Genomic DNA, 7,863 nt, shown 5'->3' on the forward strand with positions numbered 1-7,863 from the left:
TAAAACCCCCCCTCGCCCCCCCCCCCCCGCCCCCCCTTCCCTGGATACGGCCGACATCATTAATCACCGGCTCCGTGGGAGGACAACGGTGGTCAAGTTGAGTGCAGCTAGCCTGCGGATCATCTTTGAGGGTGTCACGCACCTAATTAATAAGGCTGATCTATCCTATATGCAGATAGACGTTAGAACGCTTGTATGGAGAGGAGTGAATAGTGATTCGGAATGAATGCTCACCACAAAGCAAGAGCGATGGAGTGAATACAAGTGGGTGATTTGTGCTTGTATAGACTACGAAGGAGATGCAGACAGCTTGGAGTACAGTGGGAGGACGGTGTCGGCAGACGGCAAGCCGATCATCCAGACGAGTGATTCACAAACACTGTGCCGCGAGGGATCATCAGGTGTGACCTGGGAAATTATCCCATGTCACTTAATTGGTCCAAACATTTTCATTCAATACTCCTTTAGAATGCAAATGATTTCTAAATTAGAAAAAATATATATTTTCTTAAACTTCAGTGACGTGTTCAACTAAACAGGATCAGAACTTCTCTCTCTCTCTTTCTTTCCCTCCATTGCAACACTATAGAAAAGATGGCGTGTCGGATCGGTGTATCGCTAATTAAAGTCTTAAGTGTATTCCCATACTCACACATGGAAAAATAAATGATGTTCTTCCACATTAAAATACCATTTAATACAACCATTTTCCCAGATCTACTCAAAGGATGATTTTTTTTTTCCCATGCCCCATTAAAAAATATTACCCCTAAATGATTCTGTTTCAACATGTAAATATCTGTCACATTCTGCAGAAAACTCTGGCTTACAAAGAAAACCTTATAACATGTATTAGCCCCAGGCTGCTAACACCGTACAGCCAAAGTAATCAAAATTCAACCAATCACTGGGAACAAGCTTAGCAAAATAACAGCATTTTTCTCACTGGCGCTGCAGGGTATAGTCTGGCTGCCATTCAAATACCGCACGAGAACTATTCATTTTCACACAAATATCCCAGCCAAATATTCTTTCAAAAATGTCGATTACTGTCATTTTATTCACAGTCATTTTAAAAGGGACTTTTTTCATACCGACTGACATCACAGTGTGATGCATTTAGCCTCATTTGAACGGGAGTCATGAACACAGCCGCGGCTTTAAGAATAGTCATAATCCAGTTTATACTTTTATGTTCACTTCTATTTGTCACCTTTTTTAGTTTGGAACTCAATGCTCCTTTTGCAAACATGAGTATAAATTCCTACATAATTGTAATTATGTCTATGCCTTATGAAATCCTTACACTTCCATCCAATCCATTTTTTTCTTTACCAACCTTTTAATTTAAATTTTTTCTGGCCGTTTGTGAAGTCATAAAAAGACCAAATAGTCCTTTTTGTTTTCATCACCTAAGGGTTAAAACGTGGTAGATCTGGCTGGTAAGGTGTGTGTGATGGTGGAGCATGTTTGGTGTGTGTGTGTGTGCTTGTGTCAGAGAGAGAGATTAAAGAAGACAGTGATGAAATGATTCTTCTTCTCTTGGTAAGCGCTCCGAGAGAAAACAGGCAGTGGGGGGGGGTGGGGCGGGGGGGGGCTCGACACCCCCCGAACCTCTGCACCGGGGTCTCGCCGTGGGAGGGTTCCACGTCAAGTGTGAGTAATTACATGTGTGACTGCACCTTTTAACCCTGCGGCGTCCATGAGCTCACTTCATGTTGATCTCGGCAGACACTGAGCGCCATCGCCAAAACCCGACGCAATCGTCGGTTCAATCGGTCTCTTAGGGGGGGGGCGCTAATTATGAGAATCAGGAATCGATTTTTCCTCCGCTCCAACATCCATGTGGGCTGGCCTCGGGGCTTTAATAAATGAGCCGAAGTTGCTTGGCTTTAATGGCGGTGAAAGTGATGATGTACACGGTGTGGTTATTAAGGCCATTAATCTTCTGTAATACTGAATAATCAGTCTCATTATTTGCTTTTAGATCCAATTTCTGACTGTATTTCTGTCTGTATTTCTGACTGTATTTCTGACTGTATGTCTTTGGTCCTAAGTCATCGGAATCGTCCAAACTTCCCAGGATTGCATCCCGTTGTAGTTGTTTACAGTGCAAAAAAACCGCATCTCTTTACAGCTTTAAATAAAATCGGATTCCGCCTTTTAATCCATATTAACATTCCTTGGTTGGCTTTCCAATTGATGCTCAATGATGAACTTTAATGATTAGAGCACTTTTGTCTGGATTAAAAGTGGCAGCGTGGAGGAAGGCTGCGAAGGGAGGGGAAAAAAAAATCTTTTGCCAAGTGAGGGGAAAACAGTATCGATCCATATGCATTGTCTCGTTAATTTTGCCAGAGGTGTGGATTCCTCCTGATCAATAGCCAGCGGCTGCATCTTTATTCTTCTGTGTAACCTATTACTGTCTGTGAAATGCAAGCCCGTACCACAATTAGAGCTGCGGGGCAGGCAAGGCCAATCGATAGCGCAGATGTATGATCTGTATAGCAGGAAGCAATAACTAGTCAAAGGCACAGAATGTATTCTTCCAAGGCTAAAAGGCTAATCTGGATGAGCGACTTTGTCGTAGTCAATGGCCACCACATCTCCCCAAAGTCCGGCTTTAATAAGAAGAGCTCGCCTCAAGGCTTTTCACCGCACAGGTTCGGTCTCCAGGGTAATTTCCCATCCATCTACTGCTCTTATGAAAGTAACGATCTCCTTTGCCTGTTCGCGCGATGAACAACGCGGCTGAGAGCTTGTACAAAAACACGTCTGAGGAAATATTGTGTGAATGCAAAAAAAAAAAACCTAGGAAGACAGTAAAAGAAGCAGAAAAACACCGCAAAGAGGAAACCTTAAAAAGCACAAGCCCGGTAGTTAAATTGAACATATAAATCAGTGGTGATATCAGTTGAAGGACTTTATTTTAATATTGTTTTGCTTTGGTGTATATATATATAGTCCAAAGTTTGGTAGTATTTTGCAAAGTTTTCAAGAAATGGTGAACAACAGGAACATTAGTACGTTTTTTTAGGTTGATAAAGTGAACCGTCAGGTCTGTCTGTGTCTCCAGGGCTAATTAGCTTCATTAGCATCACTCACCTGTGCTTCTCTGTTAATCAGTCTGACCGGTGTCACCTTCTGACCTGGTCTATAAACTCTGTTTTGGTCATTGTCATTGGTTCACTGCTACTCGTATGTTGTGTCATTCGATGTTCTTCCTTTTATTCTGAGTTTATTAAATACGTACTTTGGCACAGTTTTTTTTTTTTTAAGTAGAATACTTGGACATTCTTCGAACGTCACCCAAACTTCAGACCTTTGGAGAAACACTTGCCAAAGCAATAACGCACATCTTGTTCCCAAGCTTCTGATTGGAGGCTGACCCTTCTACCCACTCATCATGCATAGCGCAGTATGGATATAAATCACGAAAAATGTTATATCAAGAAAGATACAGTATCTTCAACAGACACTTGTCCAGAGCAGCATCATTCAAACAGTTCAGTTTATGTTTTATTTTTGTTGTTTTAGATTTTTTGTATGTATTTTTTCTATCATAATTAACACCATTCTTCAATTTCAAACAAATCTTTTTTTTTTACTTTTAATTACACGCATTGTCCTACAGTATATATTACCTATAGTTATCGGTTTTCTACTATAAAGTATCATCAAGTACTTTTAAGCCGCATTTTTAATGCAGCACTTTCTGCATTTCGAGTTGTTTTTTTTTTTTTATCTTTTGCTGCCCCGGACTTTTGCTTCATACAGTGATTGATCATTAATTTATCAACTCTGACAAAGGTGAGGAGGACACGGCATCAAAGTTGTGCTTGCAGAGTCAACAAACTGACAACAGAAGTGGATTCTGCTGCAGAAAGACCTGACGCAGACAAGATTAATTTTACAAAACACTTCTTGATTCCTGCCTCTCCGGTGCTCTCAGTCTTCTCTTATAGCAGTGCATCACTGAGACCAAAGTTGAACCTTAGATATTACAACTAAAAAAAAAAAAAGAGTTGGACAGGAAGTACCGCCCGGTTGTACCGGTGCTACCAATGCTGTTTAAATTCCTCGTTCCCTGACTTGAGTATCGTTAGTACGATAAATCTTTTACCTGTGCTTTTAGGTGCAGCCATTGATCAGTGGATTTAGGGATTAGGCCTTGCGACAGGCAGGTCTCAGCCACGGGTTAATCACTGATGACGTGCAGTTGAGCTAAGTGGCTACGTTGAGCAAAAAATAGCTGCTGCTGCTGCTGTTGCTGCTGTTAGGTGTTAGAACAAAAGTAAAATAATTTACTGAAAAATAATTAGACCTATGTTTTTATCTACTGTATCCTTTATTTTCTCTTCCTGATGTCATTTCCTGTTCGGCATTAGCGACACTATATCTATGTGTACATTCAGTGCTAAATTGCCTTCTGTTCTGTAGCATCACTGCAGTGACATTTGAAGGGGTATCGTCTGTCAACTGGTTGTACTTACGGTAAAATACCAGTGGGTTTCACCTGATTTTTTTTATTTTTCTAATTATATAACCTATTAACAGAAACCAGCTTTTCAACAACCCATCTGGTCCAGTAACTGAGCTAAGCTGGTTTCCACATAGAGTTTATTCTCTCTAATTGTATTATATCCAAGTCAATCCAGTGGGGACTTTTCATTAGCCTACATGTGTTTCCCATCTTTCCGACTCCAGCTGCTTCTTAATGTATCCTTTTTTTTTTTAATGCCTATACGTGGGTCAGTTCAGGTCGACTGCGTTTTGAAATCGGTTCATTAGCCTTCGTTCTTACTTTCCGCTCCGGCCTCTGCTCATCTTCCGTTGGAGTCAGACAAAAAGTGAAAGTTTGTAAAGTTTTTTTTTTTTTTCCCACTGATGAGAGAGTGCATGAGAAATATGTCGTGGTAATGTGGTAATAAAGGATTGAAGAGCTAAGTAATTAAAAATTAAAAAATTCTAATTGTAATTAGACTAATGGTGGCGTGTGAGAGGTGATTAAGCCGCGGTATTCTGATCATTTTCTAAGGGCTGATGTAAGTGTTTCCATGTAATCAGCGGTGTGGAGCGCGGCCCTGGTGACAGCAGCCACAGCTGCCGACTGAGGTGACATTGTTGCGTAGCCTACGCCTTCCTCGTCCAGCTGTATTTTCATATCAGCAGTACAGTTAGCATATTAGGGCCTGTCCTTTTTCCCGCCGTGGTTTACCAGTAAATGGAATGACTATAAATCACGACCGAATCACTTAGCAGAACTAAGATTATGTTCGGAATAATGGCAGTGCTATAAATCTTCCCCCGGCTGCTGACTGGACGAGACAAAAACACAGGTTTATTCCGGGGGTTTTATAATATAATTTCCAATTCTGATTAGACTGACGTTGACGGATCGTATCGTCACCCTACGAAAATGCAAACTGACTGTTTTTGTTGACGAGCTGACAATTCCACATTGGTTCATTGTGTGGGTGGGTGGGCTCCTCTGTCAGTGGGATAAAAAAAAAATCAAATCAAATTGTCAAATATTCAAATTTGAAACTTTTTATTAGATTTAAGCAAAAGTTTCGGTCAACCTATTTCGCCGCTTGTCATTCTGATATGTCGCCGCGCGGGATACCGTAATTGTTTCCCACGTCTGCGTGCGCGTAACAATGAAGCAGTTAATATGTATCAGTGGATGCGGCGCCTCGCAGCCTCCCGGAGCAAAGGCACTCACAGCAGAACCGTGATGGCCGCTGGTCATTTGGTATAGATTCCACTGCCACGTTTGAGATGTAACGGCTCTCGGGGGTTCACTGCAGCGTGGAAAGCAATAAAATAGCAGCACTATCTCGGCGTTAGTGAGGTCGACTTAGCTCACGAGAGCCTGCTGCTTTACATGTAAATGAGAGTGCCTTAAACAAGTTTACACACACACACACCCACCCACGAACACACACACACACACGAACACGAACACACACACACACACACAGGTTGTGATAGTAGCTCTCTATCTTTTGTGCTTTGCCAACTGCTGAGTTCTTTTTGTTTTGTTTTTTTGTCGGTGACAGATGACGTGCAGTTGCTGGTCCCTCTGTCTCCCCCGCTGGTTTATTTGTGCAGCACATGACGCACACACACACATGTCCACACATGTCACGGCTCACGTCAGATGTCTTTATGAATTCACTGGGTCAGTTACAGAGGACACTGATCTCGGCGTCTCTCCTGGACGTGAGGACACAGACAGTCGGGAGCGAGACAGACACAGGACATACACTGTACAAAGACACACAGTGGCAAATCAAACCCGAGGGCTTTTATTTGCAGCTGATTTTTAATCCGACAGACGGCCCAGCGTATGCTGGTGAACTCGGCCACCTGTGCTTTTGTCCTCATGACAAAACAATGCTCCGCTCCGATCCGGCCGCCAGAACCCAGAGGTGTTCTGCACACGTGCGGAGCCGCAGATCATTTCTGAGGGATCTCCCCATTCACAAACATTTGCTTTCTTTAATGACCTTTTCCAGCTGCCACTGTGAAAAATGAATGCGCTGCCTTGGTTTTACTGTGTGCACAGCCCCTCAGAGGAGGAGACCGCCGCCCCCTCCCCCAAATGCCAGCATACATACATACATACATACACACGCGCAAACGCACACCTATAAAGCTGTGGCCGCCGTGTAATCCATCATCCTCACAGATACGGAGAGCTCCTTGGAATGACTATAAATCACGACCGAATCACTTAGCAGAACTAAGATTATGTTCGGAATAATGGCAGTGCTATAAATCTTCCCCCGGCTGCTGACTGGACGAGACAAAAACACAGGTTTATTCCGGGGGTTTTATAATATAATTTCCAATTCTGATTAGACTGACGTTGACGGATCGTATCGTCACCCTACGAAAATGCAAACTGACTGTTTTTGTTGACGAGCTGACAATTCCACATTGGTTCATTGTGTGGGTGGGTGGGCTCCTCTGTCAGTGGGATAAAAAAAAATCAAATCAAATTGTCAAATATTCAAATTTGAAACTTTTTATTAGATTTAAGCAAAAGTTTCGGTCAACCTATTTCGCCGCTTGTCATTCTGATATGTCGCCGCGCGGGATACCGTAATTGTTTCCCACGTCTGCGTGCGCGTAACAATGAAGCAGTTAATATGTATCAGTGGATGCGGCGCCTCGCAGCCTCCCGGAGCAAAGGCACTCACAGCAGAACCGTGATGGCCGCTGGTCATTTGGTATAGATTCCACTGCCACGTTTGAGATGTAACGGCTCTCGGGGGTTCACTGCAGCGTGGAAAGCAATAAAATAGCAGCACTATCTCGGCGTTAGTGAGGTCGACTTAGCTCACGAGAGCCTGCTGCTTTACATGTAAATGAGAGTGCCTTAAACAAGTTTACACACACACACACCCACCCACGAACACACACACACACACACCTTTCACCTCCGACACATAAGTTTTCACATAAACCTCTGCACAAAGTCAGCGCCACCTAGTGGGCTGCAAAAATCCTCAGTTTTGCACTTGCGTTCGGCGGTACTGCGTAGGTTTTTAACTGAAGACACCAGAGGGATGTCATTCATGTGAAGCTCGGTTACAATGCAGTTGTCGGCCACATGGGGGTGATAATGTCAGTTTGTTAACACATTGTTTCCCAATTTCTGGGTCGCAACCCTCAGGTGGGTCACAAGAGATTTTTTTTGTGGTCCTCCCGAGGAGTTTACGAATAATGTCTATTGAGATTTTTTTTGCGGTCCTTCTCGCATCGTGTTTCCTAGCAGTTTACGAATAATGTCTATCGACTTGGGTCGCGTAGGTTTGTGACTTTTAAAATATGGGTCCCCAGAAAAATAAGTTT

This window comes from Cynoglossus semilaevis, chromosome 7 (genome assembly GCF_000523025.1).
Source record: "Cynoglossus semilaevis isolate Cse_v1.0 chromosome 7, Cse_v1.0, whole genome shotgun sequence".
In the NCBI taxonomy this organism is placed as follows: domain Eukaryota; kingdom Metazoa; phylum Chordata; class Actinopteri; order Pleuronectiformes; family Cynoglossidae; genus Cynoglossus; species Cynoglossus semilaevis.